This window comes from Ovis aries, chromosome 16 (genome assembly GCF_016772045.2).
Source record: "Ovis aries strain OAR_USU_Benz2616 breed Rambouillet chromosome 16, ARS-UI_Ramb_v3.0, whole genome shotgun sequence".
Lineage (NCBI taxonomy): Eukaryota > Metazoa > Chordata > Mammalia > Artiodactyla > Bovidae > Ovis > Ovis aries.
Window position 1 is genome coordinate 3,754,975 of NC_056069.1, and position 18,077 is coordinate 3,773,051.

General features: G+C 47.0%; 1 long non-coding RNA gene across 3 annotated transcripts in view; it reads right to left on the reverse strand.

Moving 5' to 3' along the window:
* Positions 1-18,077, reverse strand: part of LOC121816785 (uncharacterized) — a 118,082-nt gene that overhangs the window by 53,118 nt on the left and 46,887 nt on the right. The gene's annotated exons all lie outside the window — the stretch shown is intronic.

Consider the following 18,077-nt stretch of genomic DNA (forward strand, 5'->3'; position numbering starts at 1 on the left):
TCTGCTAAAGTTGCATCAAAAAGAAAAAGAAGTCAATGTGAAGAGATTCCCATTTGCCAAAGACAGGGCAATTTGAGCAAGGCTAAATGTGGTAATGTACTGGAATCCATTGAATAAGTTTAAATCCATGAGTTTGTCATTATATATTTTAAAAATTAATTGGTTGATGGGTCTAGAGATTATCAAACAAAGTGAATTAAATCAGAAAGAGAAAGGCAAATACCGTATGATATCACTTATATGTGGGAATATAAAATATGACGCAAATGAAATAGATTCACAGATAGCAAAAAATGCTGTGGTTACCAAAGGGAAAAGGGGTGGGGGGAGGGGTAAATTAGGAGTTGGGATTAGAAGACACAAACAAGTATATAAAAAATAGATAAACAACAAGGTCCTGCCGTATATAGCACAGGTGACTTTATTCAATATCCCATAATAAACCGTAATGGAAAAGAATATGATAATGCATGATACTATATATATAAATAATATGAGAGTGTGATAATATACAGATAAAACTGAATCACTTTGCTGTATACCAGAAATTAACAAAACAAACCAGGAACTGAAGTAACTAACTGGCTGCTTTTGGTGGAGGATAGATAGGGACCCAGCTTACTGTCTTGCAAACTAGATAAATAAAAGGAAACAGTCAACAGTTAAGCTGTCTTTCCTGTATATATACACTTACCAGTCAGTGGATTGGGGAGGCATCTCCTTAAAATTTACTCCAGGAAATATGTTAACAGCAAAATGAGACTACTAGGTTATCACTGCTTTGCAAATCCCTAGTGAATTAATGGACATGGCACTGCCAACGTCACAAAAAAAGCAAAACCAGACAAAGTACTCGCCACCACCTGCAGTGCTGCCAAACAGATTACACCTGAGGCTGATTATCAGGCCTCCGCCAGCTGCCAATTTGTGGGAAACAGAGGGAACAAAGAAACACGTTAAACTGCACTAAGAGAATGCAGACAGCAAAGCTCTAGCGTTGAGCACACAGGTGAGCAGACCCTGGTTCTGGGACGTGGAACTCACGGGGGGAAAGGGGCACAGGGGAACCTAGAGATCACAAGCGAGAGCATCCGGCATAGAGGAGGCACTCAGCGCATGCTCACTCCTGCTGGTTGAGTGGGTGACATATTGCTCAAATGGCCGGATGAATAAGTGAGTTCCTCCAAAGTGCGGGCCTCAGCTGTCTTTGACACTGCTGCCTCCCCAGCAGCAGCACAGCACCTGGCAAATAGTAAGTGCTCAATAAAGACAAGTTGAAGGGCTGGATAGCTCCGTCTGCAGTGTCTTTCACCTGCACAGGTGAGCATCTCACTTATTCTCACAACATGCCCCACTCAGAATCCCCAAGCTTTCTGTCCTCTGGATGCCGACTGTGCTGATGACACAAACTGTCTTCCTTCTTTCTCTTCAAAAATGCCCACTTCAGCTTCTCTAGAAGCTCTCCCTGACTAGCAGAGTATGCCTGGAGCTCTCCTCCCTTTGAACCATGAAGTCCAGCCATATTCATTTTTTATACAGCAGGCTCTTCCTCCCTGGTGGCTCAGATGGTAAAGAATCTGCCCACAATGCGGGAGACCTGGGTTCAATCCCTGGGTCAGGAAGATCCCCTGGAGTAGGAAATGGCAACGCACTCCAGTATGCTTGCCTGGAGAATTCCGTGGACAGAGGAGCCTGGAAGGCCACAGTCTATGGGGTTGCAAAGAGTTGGACCGACTGAGCGACTAACACTGCTGCTTGCGCTTGTCATATTTCACCGAAGCCACTGTGATAGCCTTCCTGTGCACAACCTGAGCCGCCCAGCCCGACATCCAGGGCCCATCATCCTGATCTCTGCTACTTCCCACCACGCTGCCTTCCACCGTGGCCCTCCTGTAGCCCAGCGAGCCTGCCAGATGCGCCCTCGCGGGCCCCGGCCTGTGGCACTCTCCCCACGCCTTCCTCTACTAGTGAGTTCCTTTGTGATTTAACTCCTAGAGAAGCCTTCTTTGGAGTCCCTCTCCATGAATCTCAGGCTGAGGTGCTCTTCCACACTCCTTGGTATCTTTTATTAAGACTTAAACTATAGTGTGATAGTATGCCTGCAGGCTGCCTCTCTCAGCAGACCTGCAGCTCCCTGAAGTTCATTTGAAGTTTATTTGGGTCATTTGTCCCCATATCCCCAGTGCCCAACAGAGCATCTCAAACCTCCACCTTCCAAGTCCCCATCAGTATCCTTTTCCAAGGTCCCCGGTTGAGACAACAATGAGACACATTCAGAGCAGTACGCTCCCTTGCTCTGCCAGCTTAATAAACTCAGTTTCCCGGCCGGTCTCTGTATGGGCTTCAGGAAAACCTAAGGCAGTGTCTGGTGTTAGTGGGCACTTGGAAAAATATCTGTAGGAAGGAGAGAAGAAAGGGAGGAAGGAGACAGGGGGATGGGGGAAGAGATGGAGAGGTTATAGAAGCAGAGTGAGTACTGTGGACTGGGCACAAATAATGGATCGAAACTTTGGCATTTTGCTAGTACTAATGATTTTTCATAAGAGCACAGAGAAGGGTAATTTGGGTTGACAAATACATATTCACCTTTACCTTGGAGATAGTCAGCCACTTTCAGTTTACACTATTATTTCGGAGGCAGAAAAGAAAAAAAAAAAAAAAAAACTTGCTTATCCTGAACTGAAGGTAAATTTTATTTGAAAAAGTATTATTCTTCTGTTCATCCACTCAAACACACACACACACAACACAACTCCCTTCTCCCTTTGTGTGCAGCCTCTAACATTTTTTTTTTAATTTTAAAATCTTTAATTCTTACATGCGTTCCCAAACATGAACCCCCTCCCACCTCCCTCCCCTAGAGAGGCCGTATTAGCTATTCAGGGAATACTAGCCCTTTCCTTGGACTCAAAAAAGTATTTTATCCATTAAAATCTAACCAGGGTGTAGTAATCATAAAATCCAGCCACTCTGTTAGGAAGACGGATATCCTCAAAGATTTATGTCTGGCCGTCTCAAAGAAAATGTGTAAGATGGAGTTTTCTCAGAGACTTCCTGGCTGCACTCCACCCCACACATAATTTCTGTTTGTATAAACCTCAGATCAAAACTCAGGAAGGGTTAAGGGAAACCTTTCTGAACCACAGGTTATGTCTGCTCACCATCCTCGGTTGACCGTTTGGAATGAATTAACCAGTCCCTAACCAGCGCCCACAACTGGTGCTTGGATGGAACTAACCAAGCTCTTCAGTCCAAATGCTCAGACCATTTGGGGTCTCAGATTCCTTCCAGATTTGAGATGAGGGTCTATTCAAAGTCATTTGTATGTCCCTATAATTGTGGTGAGAGATAATGAAAACACACCACACGATTAGTCTCCAGGATATGGTGGAGACCATTGGAAACATCAGAATTCGGGAAGGGGTGGAGAAGGGGGTGTGACTATTTTGAATGAACCTGAAAGAAAATACTTCCCGAACCTTCTTTCAGAAGGCGATTTCAGTTCCAATTTTTCATAAGGTTGGAAAAAGTTAAGCAAACGAGAACTATAGACACTTGTTTATAGAAGGTTTTTCTCTTTAATTGCTGTTTTTGTTTCATGAAAGAAAAGTCCCATAAAATAAAAGCTCATTTCTGGCTCAGTGAGGCAGTGAGACTCCTGAAAATGCCACAAAAAGGCTGACTTGACTCTGGCCAGCCGAGGAGTCCCAAGGACTTGAGTGTCTATATATTTCCACAGCAAGGTATGTGCCTTTCCCACCCTCCACCCTAAAGGTCTCTCCATACATTTGAGACAGTTTTTAAAATCTGAACTGTGGGACCGTCTGGTTGCTGGCAGGCATTCCAGACAAGTGGTTTTCTAAGAAGCCAAGTTCTGGTTTGACTCTTTGATTGGAAAAGTATCTATTTCACTAAGGGTGATAGGCCCCTGGACGCATTCTCACCAAAAAACCCATAAAGCAATACTTGAAATGCCAGCAGTGAATTGTAGGGAATTCTTTTGGTTTGCCTTCAAGGACACAAAACATCACAAAGGTCTTCTCTTTGGCAGAGAGGGGGCCTGGCAACAGGGTGTGTATGGAAAGAGTCAGACGTGGGAGTCAACAGACCTAGGTTCGAATCCGGACTGTGCCACCAGCAAGCCAGTCTGACTTTCCTCTTCTGTGAAACAGGGACATTGCCCTCAGTCTCAGAGAGATGGTGGGGGCTTAGGGAGATGACATCTGCGTGATTCCTTTCACCAGGCTTGGTATGCAGGAGGTGCTTAATAAGAATGGGTTTGAAATCCACCACACCGCCATTCCAGGAGAATGATGGAGATATGCAGCCTCGGTGAGGTCACTGAGTCCCTTCCGAGACCTCCATCTGGGGTCTTCGAAGAAAAGAGAGCTTTTCACTTGATTTCATTAATCTAATTAACAGACTCATAAATCATGGAGCTGGTATAAGAGCCCAGACAGGAGGGATTCTAAAGATGGAGAAGAAGTCTCTCCCATTGGAGCTGATGCCAACAAGAGGTTGACCAGAAAGCGCATACGAAGTCTTTGCTAATAACTCAATTAGACAACTAAAGAGAGAGTAAGATTCACCAAACCACACGCCTTCAGGGCCAGGCGGGTAGCGTCTGGTAACAGCAGGAGGGTCCAGGTCCCATCTGAAGACAGTTGCCAGCACCAGGGGAGTGTCATCTCGCAGGAACGTGGGTCAGTGTGGCAAGATTGCTCATTCCTCAAGAAAAGACAGAAATCTGGATTTGAACACACAGGCTTCTACGTTTTTAATATTGACAAGCTTTTTAAAATTTAAACATCTGTCTGCGGGCCAGATGAGTAGGGAGATCACTGTGGTTTGAGGGTTTGACCAAGAAAGTGGGGCTCATGCCAGAACTCAAATAGAGCGTGGAACTTAGGCTCACTTATTTGGGTATTTACTGTGCGGACACTACTTGGGAGGTGGTGCAGCTGGGTGGTTATGGACGTGGTGTCTGATTCCTCATCTGCAAAATAAGAAAAGGGAAGTCTATTCGGAGAGTGCCTGGGAGGATTAAGTGAGATCAAGCTGGTTAAATTCTGCACAATCAAGAGCTCGGTTGTATTAGCCCTTTGTGATCCAATCACATTGGCTGTTGTCGTTGCCATTATTATCAAGAGCAGGGACAGAGGTCATATACCGACCTGACACTCTTGGTCCTAGTTCACTCTATTTAGAGAGCCCACGCTCGCCCTACCTTCACACGATGGTCCTGTGAAAATGATGACACTCCCATTTTACAGATGAGGAAACTGAGGCAGCACAGAAAAGTGAAGAACCCACAAGGGTTGCACAGAGAGTAATCTTCTGGAGGAAAGATGGGAAAGTGGGTCTCCTGGCTCCACAGCTCACCTTCCACCGCTCCACCCACGCCTACAGGACCTGCTCCATGGAGTGTCCTGGATTCCAGGATCTCCACACCCTTCAAGGTTCTTGTGGGTTCATCTCACATAGGCCCATGACACAACGTCTTTACCCTGCCCTGCCCACCATCCAACCCCATCAAAGGTTCCTTTGAACTGGGTTGCAAGGCTCATCCCCAAAGCCCAGGAAATGTCTTGGACACAGAAAAGAGTTTCATGGTGTTCCTTATAAAAGCACAACCTGTCATGCAGCTATTGTGTCAATGATTCCTCTAGTCCCAATTGCCAAAAACCCAAAACATCTTGAAACAAAAAGAAACTGGCTCCAGGTCTGCAGGAGCCTCGTTTCGGGCCTGGTCACTGTGTTTTTATTAACTTAGCCTGAGACTCCCAACTCACAGGTCGAGGCGGGTCTCCCAGCAGCGCCCCCAGCTCTCCTCAAGAGCCCCCTGGGGAGGGGTCACTGGGACCGAGGGTTCAGGGGTGAGGGCAGCCTGAACTGGGGCAGCACTCTCTGCCCACAAACATCCCAGACGGATGTTTTGGTCTCATCTTGAAGCTGTTTCCACCCGAGGCGCGGTTCAGAGGGCTGATTGCCAAGCCCGGACACTCACCCTCGGCCACGTTCATCTGGCAGACGCTGTGTGCCAGGAGTGCCATGTATTTGTAGCATCTTTACTGGGCCTTCGCATTCATGGACCCTTGGCCATCTACCTCACTCAAATTCAAATATGCGCAATCAGAGAGGGGAAAAACACACCCCGAACATATCCAAACAGTGCTGCCCTCCCTACCGAGCACTTGGGACTGCCCCTCGGAGGCTAACTCTACTGTTTGAAAGGATCTTTTAGTCCCGTATGTTCCCATAACAATTTCGACTTGTGCTCGAATGAGACACAGCAGTCTTTCCCATCGCCATAGGGAAAGGAGACTGCACTGGACTTTCCAATAGACATGTCTCCTCTTACTTTAAAACGTACATTTTTGCTATAAGTGATTCTCTTGAAGACCCTAATCTTCATATAAGACAGTAGATGTTAAGAACTCGGGCTCTGGAGGTAAATAGGCCATAATTCATATCCTACTTGTGGGATCTTGGGTGAGCCTTTTAATCTCCCTCAGTCTCAATCTCTCTCCCTCAATCTCTTACAGACTGACCAATCTGTAAAACAGAGAGTGGGCTTCCCAGGTGGCTCAGTGGTAAAGAATCCACCTGCCAATGTAGGAGACATGGGTTCAAAACCTGGATCGGGAAGCTCCCCTGGAGAAGGGAATAGGAACCCACTCCAGTATTCTTGCCTGAAAAATCCCATGGACAGAGGAGCCTGGTGGGCTACAGTCCATGGGGTTTCAAAAGAGACTGACTTGATTTAGCGAAGAAAAGAGAAAACAGAGAAAGAATGAATGCAAAGGGCTTAATTCAACAACTGATAGTAAATCTGCAACAACAGGGAGCAATTACCATAATCACTAAGGATCAAGAGTTTCAGGGACTCCCCTGGTGGTCCAGAGAATAAGACTTCACCTTCCAGTGCAGGGGGCGTGTGGTCAGTGATACCTGGTCAGGGAGCTAAGATCCCACATGCCTCAGGGCCAAAAAGCCAAAGCATGAAACAGAAGCAACACTGTAACAAAGTCAGTAAAGACTTTAAAAACGGTCCACATCAGAAAATCTTTTTGAAAGAAGAGTTTTACAAGGATTATCTTATGTTCCTTTCAAGAAACCTGTGAGGCAGTTATTTTTGTCCCCACTTGACAGATGAGGACACTGAGGCCTCCAAGGCAGAGTGTACAGCCCAAGGTCTCCCAGTGCATGAATGATGAAGGTAAGATCTATTCTCAGGACCCCTTGGCTCTACAGCCTGGGACCCTAACCACTTCCCCATCACAGCTTCTTTAAGGGAAGCCCAAGGTGAGCGTAGATCCCCCTGCATGATCACACGTGGTCATCATCCTATGCAACTTTTTTTGGCCAGAGCAGAGCTAAACCCATCCTCCTCTTTCCGGCATCTTCAGGCATCAACCAGGACTTCCAGGAAGAGCAAAGTCACAGATTTTACACTGACACCCACTGGCATCGCTCACGGCAAAGGAGATGCTCACCCTTCTGGCCCTGGAAAGACCACTTACAGGGTTCGGGGATGCCTCTACATCATCTCTACACCCGTCCTCAGGGCTCTTCTCATATCCAGCATCCTACTGCTCCTGAAACGAGTGGCTGAGCTGTCACATCCCAGAATTCTATCCCTCGGTCCATTTCCGTGGACTCAGGAGCATGCAGCCTCAGGAATTCTACACCCCCACCCCAGAGTTTCTCCCTCATCCTCCAAACCAAGTCCCAGTTTAACACACAGCTAATGGAGGTGTGCCCTCCACACTGGGATCTGTCCCAGCTCTGCTCCTGCAGGTGGCAGCTGAAGTCATGTGCGGAAGGACCCAGGTGTCTGAGCAATTTTCAGAGCCCTGTCCTTTATTCATTTGTCTGCAGACATTATCTAGACTCCACGTCTCCCAGACAGGCCACGACAGAGTGCATTACGAGGTGAGCCTGCCTTAGTTTTCCCTCCAGCTCCCCCCCCCCAACCTTTTTTTTTTTCTTCTTGGACTCAGGGCCCAACGTCTTCTGGACATATTTTTCATTTTTCCAAATATCAATTGCTCTTTTATTCCCTCTTCGAAGCAGTGAGTAATAAGAGTTGTGTCTGGTCCTGAAATTCCGACTGAAATAAATTAGCCCAATGACCAACAGGAGGTGCCTAGAACAATAACGGCGGAATATTTGGCATATTACAAAAGAGCCCCTGGATGTCGAAGTACAGTAAGTCTAGGAGCACATTACAGTGCGACGTTGCCAAAACGGGTATGCAATGAGCCATCCAGGCAGCAGAACGCCTCATAAATTAATCCCGCTTTTTTCCCCTTTTTGGTCCACTGTTCACAGTTCTCCTAGCCCTCTGGTTAATGGGGCATGCAGAGGGGTATTTTGGTGTGGCCCACATCCCCAGCAGGCAAGCATATGCCACAGCTGTGAGTAAATGTACACTTTTGTCCCCTCACTCGCCCGACGTCCCAGGTGCCACTTGCTGCAGTAACAGGAGCCGAGAGAGACAGACTTTGGCGGGAGCAGCTGTGAACAGATACGGAGCTCCTACTAGGCGCCAGGCATCAGACCAAGTTCTGGGGTTCCTGCAGAGGGCAACATGGAGACCCCTGCCCTGACGGTGCTGACAACTCAGGGGCACCCCAGTCCATCTGAGTTGGGTCTCCATCTCAGAGCAGATGGGAGCAGCAAGTAATAATTTCGTCTGCATCCCAATCCTTCTTTTCCTTGAAAGGATCCCCCACGTGTGAACCTGGGCGGGAGTAGGGGCAGGACACAGCCCTGTCCGCCACTGCAGAAGCAACAGAAGGCCAGGTCCTCCTCCCCACCTCTCGGTAGCCAGGGGCCAGGCCTGTGACAAGGCCCAATCTAGAGCTTTGAATCTTTAGGGAATGTTCCAGACACTGCAGTGGGCTGGAATAAGTTCCCCAAAGAGATCCATGTCCTAATTCCTGGCATCTGTGACTGTTACTTCATCTTGTAGAAAAGGACATTGCAGAAGTCATTAAATTCAGGATTTTGAGATAATGAGATTATCCTGGATTATCTGGGTGGGCTCCCATGCACATATCCTTACAAGAGGAAGACTGCACACACACAGAAGAGGAAGCAATGTGCCCGTGGAAGCAGAGACTGGATACAGATGCAAGCCAAGGAACGCTGGCAGCACCACAAGCTGGAAGAGACAAGGAAGAGACTCTCCTCCAGGGCCTCCAGAGGGCGTGCAGCCAGCCTGATGCCTTGGTTTCAGCCCAGAGATATGAACTTTGGACTTTTGGTCTCCAGAACTGTGAGAAAATTAATTTCTGTTGTTTCAGTCACCTACCCTGCAGCAATTTGTTACAGAAGACATAGGTAACTAATGCAGACACCAAGAGAATTTTGAATTCTTTCGTGGCTTTGGGATCCAGCATTTGCCCCATGCTGTTCTGGGTTCAGACTGTTCCTGTGACGTGCCCTGGCCTGTGGTTCCAACATCTACTCCTGTCCCTGGATCTGTAGCCTCTCCGTCTATTTTTCCAGGAGCTCCCTTTGGTCCTCTCTGCCAAACTTACCTTTTCTAAATTTAGTGAGCAGTAAAGACTTCTATTGCCTGCTTTCATAGGTAAGAACCCCCGAATAGAAAGGCTGGCATGAAAATTAGAGACAAGCCATGTTTGGGCCCAGCAGCGTGCCTGTCACACAGCTGCTGCTGCTGCTGCTGCTAAGTTGCTTCAGTCGTGTCCAACTCTGTGCAACCCGATAGACGGCAGCCCACCAGGCTCCCCTGTCCCTGGGATTCTCCAGGCAAGAACACTGGAGTGGGTTGCCATTTCCTTCTCCAATGCAGGAAATTGAAAAGTGAAAGTGAAGTCCCTCAGTCGTGTCCGACTCTTAGCGACCCCATGGACTGCAGCCCACCAGGCTCCTCCGTCCATGGAATTTTCCAGGCAAGAGTACTGGAGTGGGTTGCCATTGCCTTCTCTGGCAGACACACAGTAAGTCAGAGTTCATAAACCAATGGCCTGTGTTTCACCCATTCAGTGCTTTCCCCCCTAAAGTTGAATTTGTTACCAATACTTATGAGTCAGGAGATTTCACATAATAGACTGAATTTCTAGCTTCTCTTGAAAAACAAAGAAACAGGAGATCTTGAGACACTAGATCTTCCATTGTCCTGGCAGCAACTGGCTGGTCCTTCCAGAGGCTGCTGTTGTTTACTCACTAAGTTATGTCCGACTCTTTGCAACCCCTTGGACTGGAGCCCACCAGGTTCCCCTGGTGGACTGGAGCCCACCAGGATTCCCCAGGTTCCATGGGATTCTCCAGGCAAGAATACTGGAATGGGTAGCCATTTCCTTCTCCAGGGGATCTTTCCAATCCAGGGACAGAACCCAGGTCTCCTGCATTGCAGGCAGATTCTTTACAGTCTGAGCCACCTGGGAAGCCCCCTTCTAGACACGTATGTTATAAATGGCCACAGTCCCCACCAAGCCCTTTCATTGTCCATCCAGCCCACTCCTCTCATTTCATGCATTGTACAGTGCCTCTATGCCTCTGAGTTCGTAATTCTTGTTACACAAACAAGTCAGACCCAGGCTAGGACTGGGTGGGTTCCAGTGGAAGACCAAGGTTGGGAGGTCTTTGCCCATGATTTTTCCCAAGGTACAGTTTCTTCTACCCTCCAGCTAGCCAAAAGTGCCTCCTCCTTTATGGAGCCATCCTATCATTCTCCACACCCCAGTAGGTCCCTTCCCACTGCCATCCAGGCTTGCCTATTAGACCATGTGGATCAGTTTTCTGGATAGATTTTTCATAGGAAGTCTTTGCCTTCTGAAACTACTAGGGGAGACTTGCACTGAGTTAGCACAGAAGCAGCTTCTCAATAAACACTGGAGAAGTAAGGGAGAAAAAGGAGAGGGCAAAGGAGCCGGGAGGAGAGAGGGAGGGAGGGGAACTAACTGGGTTCCTACTTTGAACCAGACCCTATTCGGTCAGGTCATCCCAGCTGGTTCTCCCAGTAACCCCACAAGACATACATTAGTACTGGTCTCATTTTTTCAGACAACTGAGACTCAGAGACACCGTGACACCAGGGTTTGAACTCAGACGTGCTTGGGAGACATACAGAGCACTGCTTGGTCCCCGCCTGTACACACGGGGCAGACTGCTCCCTGCATATGGTGTAATTTTTCCATTAGTGATTTGCCCGGAACTCTTTTTCACCCACACATTTTCCATTCATGCGCCCCTCCTTCCCCCCATTCATTCCCACATTCACTCAGGAAGCCGAATTCCCCAGTCCGCGGCCCCTCCCTCTTTTCTCATCCCCTCCTTCTTCCCGCACTGGGTAACAAACGGAGCGCTGGCTGGCGGGGGAGGTGCAGAGACACCTCGCCCAGCACCAACCCTGCCCCAGCCTCCTGCACAACCCGCTTCTGGGCATGCGCGCTGAGGGCCGGGTAGGGCTGCCTGGCTTCCCTCTCTTCCCTGCCCCAGGAAATGACCTTCAGAACTAATCCCAAAAGTTCCCCAACTCATCACTGCTCTTCAGAGCAGTTTCCTGGAAGAATTCACTGGGTTTCTAGGAAAATGTTTCCGGTTGTCTTCTCTTAACACGAATGTAATTCGTTACATTCAATATGCCATCATTAGTTTAATGGGCAGTGCTTGAGTGTCTGCATATTCCATTTGAAACATTTCCCGGAGGTGAAACCCCAGAGGCCAGTAGCTGCCCATGCGCAAGACCATGGGGATGACACGGGTGGCCTTGTGAAGAGGTCCCAAGGCGGAGCAAGAGGTTTGACATCTGGGCCCCTTTCTTCCGATTGGCTCAGGTAGACCCCTTTCTTTTTCTGGTCCTGAGTTTTCCCATGGAAGGGGCAGTATCTCATGGCACTCAAGACCCTGGAAGCTGGAATCAGCTCCTCAGAGTTCTGATCTCAGCCCTGCTTCCCATGAGCCGTGTAACTTCGAGAAAGCTGACGCAACACTGTGAGTCTTAGGCTCCTCATCTGTAAAGTGGGGATAATAATATTACTTACCATCCAGAGCTGAAATAGTAATACAGTGAGTCAATACATATGAAGCATTTCACATAGAGTCCTGAACTCACTAATTTCTTGACTCATCTTAGTTATGGATGATGAGAAGAAGAAGAATATGCGGGAGAAGGGGGAAGAAAAAGGGGCAGAGACTGTCTGACATTTCTGGATGCCAAACTGGGATGGTCATGGAGCTGAAGAAGGAATATAGCTACTTTTGATATTTCAAAAAATTTCATGGGACTCCCACATCTACTCACCCACAATAAAACCACAAACGAGAACAAGAATGGCAACTTTCTTTGCTTTTGGCTGAAATTGCATTAACCCCTTGAGGTAAACTAAAAGACTTTGGCGTTAAATAGACCTGCACTCAGACCCCTAGCACAGTGTATAATCTTGAATAAGGAGAGTAACGTCCAGACAGACTGACGGCACCAATCTTGCAGGGCAGTTATGAGGATTAGCTGAGATAATGTATGGACAGCACTTAGCATGGGTGCTGGAACAGAGTCGATACCAGCATGTGACACCTACTACAGCTAATATCCTCCTTGGCTGCCCTGGGCCTCAGCTTCTTCATTGGTGAAATTAAAATCATACCACCTGCTTTTCTCATTCAACAAATATTTTCTGATCCAAGTACTATGAATACTTCACCAGACACAGCTCAGGGCCTCTCAGAAGCCACAGTTTGAAGTTGCTCATTATTCATCCATTCAACAGATATTTTTACTGAACATGTAGTATGTAACAGGCTGCATAATGGGATTTAGAGATAACAATGGCTAATAAAACAGACTTAATTTCCAAATACCTACAGAATCATAGCCTGGAGAAGGTGTAATAAAATAAAGTTAATGAAATACCTAGCATACAGTAGATGCTCAATGAATAAAAGTTCAGTTCAGTTCAGTTCAGTTCAGTCGCTCAGTCGTGTCCGACTCTGCAACCCTGTGAATTGCAGCACGCCAGGCCTCCCCGTCCATCACCAACTCCCAGACTTCACTCGGACTCACATCCATTGAGTCGGTGATGCCATCTGGGTGCTAATCAGAAACTTTGTATGTGTCACTTTGGGAAAGTTAGATAACCAAAATGTTAAAAATTAATGCTGTCTTAACACATGGAATTTCTTTGGTAAATGGAGGCTTTTAAAATATGAAGGGAATCCAAAGTGAAATATTTAAATATACACTTAAAACATGTATAGGACCTGTATGCTAAAACTTACAGAATGCTGATCGGAGAAAACCTAAATCAGTGGTGAGGCATACCATGTCCAGAGACTGGAAGGTACAACATAGCAGAGATGACAGTTCTCCCCCAAGAGATCCGTAGGTTCGATGCAATTCCTGTCAAAACTGCAGCTAGGAAGTTTTTTTTTTTTTTTTTCAGACAGACATCTTATTCTAAAGTTTATATGGAAAGGCTCAGGCCATAGACGTGCTGAAAATGATCTTGACAAAGAACAAAGTGGAGAAATCGCTCTACTCAATATTAAGGCTTACTGTACAGTTACAGTTAGGACAGTGGGTGTTGGTATAGGGATCGATACACAGGTCAATGGGATGAAGCAGGGAACAAGAGATAGACCCACTCAAATATGCACAATTTAGTTTTGACAAAGATGCAAAAGAAATTCAAAAGAGAAATGAAAGCATTTTTTAAAAATGATGCTGGAGCAAATGAACATCCACAGACAAAAAAAAAAAAATTAGAAATAGAAAACAGATCAGTGGTTGCCAGGAATTAGAGAGAGTGAGAGAAGGGGGCAGGGGAGGAGGCAGGCATCCAAGAGCAACACAGGACCCTACAGTTTGGAAATTCTTCTGTATGGTGGTGACTATGATAGTAGATGCACAAATCTAGCCACGTGACAGAATTATTTAGAATTTAAATGCACATACAAATGAATAGAATGAAACTGGGGAGACTAATAAGATTGGTAGATTGTATCCATGGCAATAGCCTGTGGTACCATCCGAGGAGACTGGGTAAAGGATATCCAGGCTCTCCTATACTCTTCCTTACAACTGCACGTGAATCTGTACTTCTCTCAATAAATATTTCAGTTAAAAAATGTTATCATTTTTGAATTTAAAGACTTGCATTTTGTTAAAGATTTGAAAATACAGACGAAAAAGGATCAGAAAAATCACCATCCTGAAATACAATCTTTCAGTGTGTTTCTCTTTCCAGTCTTTGTTGAAAAGCAAGTCGGGGCTAACCATCAGGGTGGTGCAGGGTGGGGGCCTGACTGTCCCCACCTTCTGTGACATCAGAACTCACGGCCTGAGAGATGCTTGGTGACCAGAAGCCAGGGAGGTGGGGGTACCCTCTTCTACCCAGGCAGCCTGACCTGAGGCCATGGTGGTCCACCAGGTGGGCAGCAGGGGCCGAGTGGCAGCCGAGAGAAGGGGAAGCCGCTGTGAGGACAGGAAGCAGGTGAGGCCAGACCAGGGGACATGGCTCTCCTCCCCTCTGGGCCCCCTTGGACGCTCCAGGCAGCCTGTGAGGCCCTCAAAGTCAGGGACAGGCTCTCAGCCTGACTCTCCCTAGAGCCCAACCTGGTGGAACCGAGTACAGGGACTCAGGAGCTCCTTCTAGAAGCCATTACTGACGCCTTATCAACTCTCACAGGGCCGGCCCAAGGAATGCCCCAGAGGGGCGTGGGAGTCTTATTTCGCTTCCTGTTGTATCCCAAGTGCCTAGGTTAGTGCTTGGTTCATAACAGGTGCTGAATGGACGAACAAATGAACCAAAATAAACAGGATACTTTACCTAAGTTGGAGACGTCCTGGAGCCTTTGTTCTAAGGGCTGGAATTCAAAACTCACATAGGATTTTGTCAAAATGGAAAATGTTAGCACTGGTGTGCACAGCCTGGGGCTTCTACTCCTCTCTCTTGCATGTCTTGACATTCCCGAGAGGCAACTGTTATGAACTTCATTTACACGTGGGTAAAGTGAGATTGGAAAGGCCAGACAGCAGAGACACACTGGGATTTGAAACCAGGTCCCCCTGATTCCAGAACCCTTAGCAAAGTGACCCTGCACTGCACTGCCTGCCAGATGGGGAAGCACAGGGAAGACAGAAAAGGCGGCGGGGACGGTCAGCTGGGCACTGCATACAGTAGGAAGCGGTAGGATTTTAGTCTGAGATTACTAAGCAGCCATTGCAGGGGTTTAAGCAGAGCAATACATGACTGACCTATATATGTTTTCAAAAGATTCACTTATACGCTTAATACACCTTTCAACTTCTTTACACTGGACCTCACTGTGAGATGGAGGCCTTGTGGGGCTCTGGCTGTGCTACAGTTTTTGCTGAAAAGTGTTCCTCTAATACCAAACCTTAGGAATGCTCCTTCTAGAAAAGTCATGTAAGTTCTGTGGTCTGAGGAACGCTGACACTCTCATTCTCCCCCCAGAGAGTCACACAGCTCCTTCACATAATGAAGACTCCAATGAGTCCTGCAGCAAGGAAATCCATGTAACTTTACCACAGTAAAGTCCCAAACTGATTCAACTACAGAGGCCTCACTTTCGTATTTTTGAAAGACCTTAGAGCATATCTCAAAATCCATTTTACAGGGACTTCTGTAGGGGACGCGGGTTCAACCTCTGGTCTGGGAGCTAAGATCCCACACGCTGAGTGGTGCAGTCCAAAAACAAAGTTCAAAAAAAAAAGTCCATTTTACAAATGAGTAAACTGAGGCTCAGAGAGAAGAAGTGCTTTGGCTCAGACTCCATTACAGCACAAGAGAAGGACTAAAACTTAATTTTAGTCCATTTTCCCTGCTTTTGACCTCACTCGGCACAAAAAAAAACAAACAAAAGCCAACTTAGCAGCAAGCATGCAGATCAAGACATCATCCTGTAAAGCACACTGACAGAGGGGTAGCTAAAGAAATGGAAGGAGGTTCAGCCCACGGGATGCTCATCAGCCCTTATAGAGAATGAGTCAGACTATGTTCTTAGATAGGGTTTCCTTGGTGGCTCAGCGGTAAGGAATTCACCTGCAGTGTAGGAGACCTAAGTTTGATCCCTGCATCGGGAAGATCCCCTGGAGAAGGAACTGGCAACCCACTCCAGCATTCTTGCCTGGGAAATCTCATGAACAGAGGAACTTGGCAGGCTACAGTCCAAGGAGCCACAAAAGAGTCAGATATAACTTAGCAACTAAATAACAACAACATGTTCTTAGATAGTCTCAGGGAATATTGTTAAGAAAAGAAAAAAGTGCCCTAATCTACAATGATTTTACATTGGGTGTCCACACCCAGGCAGTTTCTACCCAGATCAAAGTATAGAGCATTTCCAAGACTCCTCCAAGGCCCCTCGCAGCTCACACCCCGTAACCACGGTTCTGAGTTCTAGCATCACAAACGAGTTTTGCACATCCCTGAATTTCATGAATTCGTGGAGTAGAATCAGACAGTGTGCCCCTTCATGTCTGGCTTTTTTCACTTCTAGTGTGTCTGTGAGATTTGGTCACATTGTTACTATGCAATTTATTTTTATTTTTAAAGTTAACAGCAATTATAATGTTGCTAGTATATATATATTTTAAAACTATCCAGGAAAGAAACAAATTATGCAAATCTCTTTATCTTCTTTGTTTGTGGTAGCTGGTCTAAATCTTACTTCACAAACTCAGGTACCTAAGAAATGTATTATTTCAAGTCAAATTAAATCTGATTCAACCCGCATCTAGTGAGCTGGGAGGAAAGTCAATGCTGATGACTACTGTCTCTGCCTTAATCCTCTCTCCACTTCTGTTTGCCTGACTTGGTCACTATCCTAACTCACATTGTCTGTTGAAAGCAGGAGTCTCTAAATATCCTGTGCTGAGACCTCCCAGCCACGCCATCAGGAGAGGATACCAGGCCCCTCGCAGACTTAGACTCCCCTTCCGCCTTCACCCACCTCTCCAAAAGGCTCTCTCACTTTTCTCCCTCCTGGATCCTGGTATGTCCACCAAAATCTCCTAAATTATCTTGGACTGACCCAAGTGCCAGGGAGCAATGCTGTCTTTAGGAAGCCATTTCATTCCTGCATCAGAACCCCAAGGGGTAGACTTTCATTTCTGGCCTTAATACAGTAACTGGGGCCAGACTGGCCCTCACAGTCATTGTAAGCAGCCACAAAATTGACGAAAATATACAGAGCAACTATTTTCAGGTGAGGGCAAAGGACAGCACAAAAGTACAATCGCTGAGGGGAAAAAAAAGGGATGGTTGCCTCAACTCTTTCTCCACAATGGTTGCGCCAAGAGCTAGAGGGCAGATAGAGCCCAGCAGTCCTGCTGAGCTGCAGAGTCTGGGCAGGCGGAGCTGCCGGCCTCTGGAGGACAAGGCCTTGGAGGGAAAGAAGGGCTGTGCGCTGACGGCACCCCGGCTCAGGTGGGGATCGCCATGCTCCTCGGCTGTGCGCCGGGGAGTGCATGCAAAGGATTAGCTCACCCATGGCTTACCAGAGGGCAGCTGCTCCGGGGCTGAGAGCAGAGATACTGGAAAGCCAGTTGTGCTGGAGGTAGACGGAATTCTGAGCCAGCTAGAACCAAGAAACTCCTTACCACCACAGGCATCCATCTGAGAGCACGCATCTCACACGTGTGTCTGTACACACACACACACATTCTATATTCATACACTACAGTGTGACTCATCAATAACCCCAAACCCCAAAACGGGCAGATGTCTCAGAAGCATTATCCTGAGTAAAACAGCTCAACAAAAAAGAATGTGATATGTGATTTCATTGATGTGAAGTTACAGGACAGGCAAACGGAGTGACTGAGAACAAATGAGCTGTCCCCTCCTTCAGGGTCGGGGGGAGAGGGAGTTGGCCGCAAAAGCACACAAAGGAATTTTCTAGGATGATGGAAATGTTCTATGTCTTCATTGGGGTGATGCTCCACATGTATGTAGTAGTATGTGTGTGTTCAGTCATGGCCCGACTCTTTGCAACCCCCATGGACTGCCAGGCTCCTCTGTTCATGGGATTTTCCAGGCAAGAATACTGGAGTGGGTTGCCATTTCCTTTGCCAGAGGACC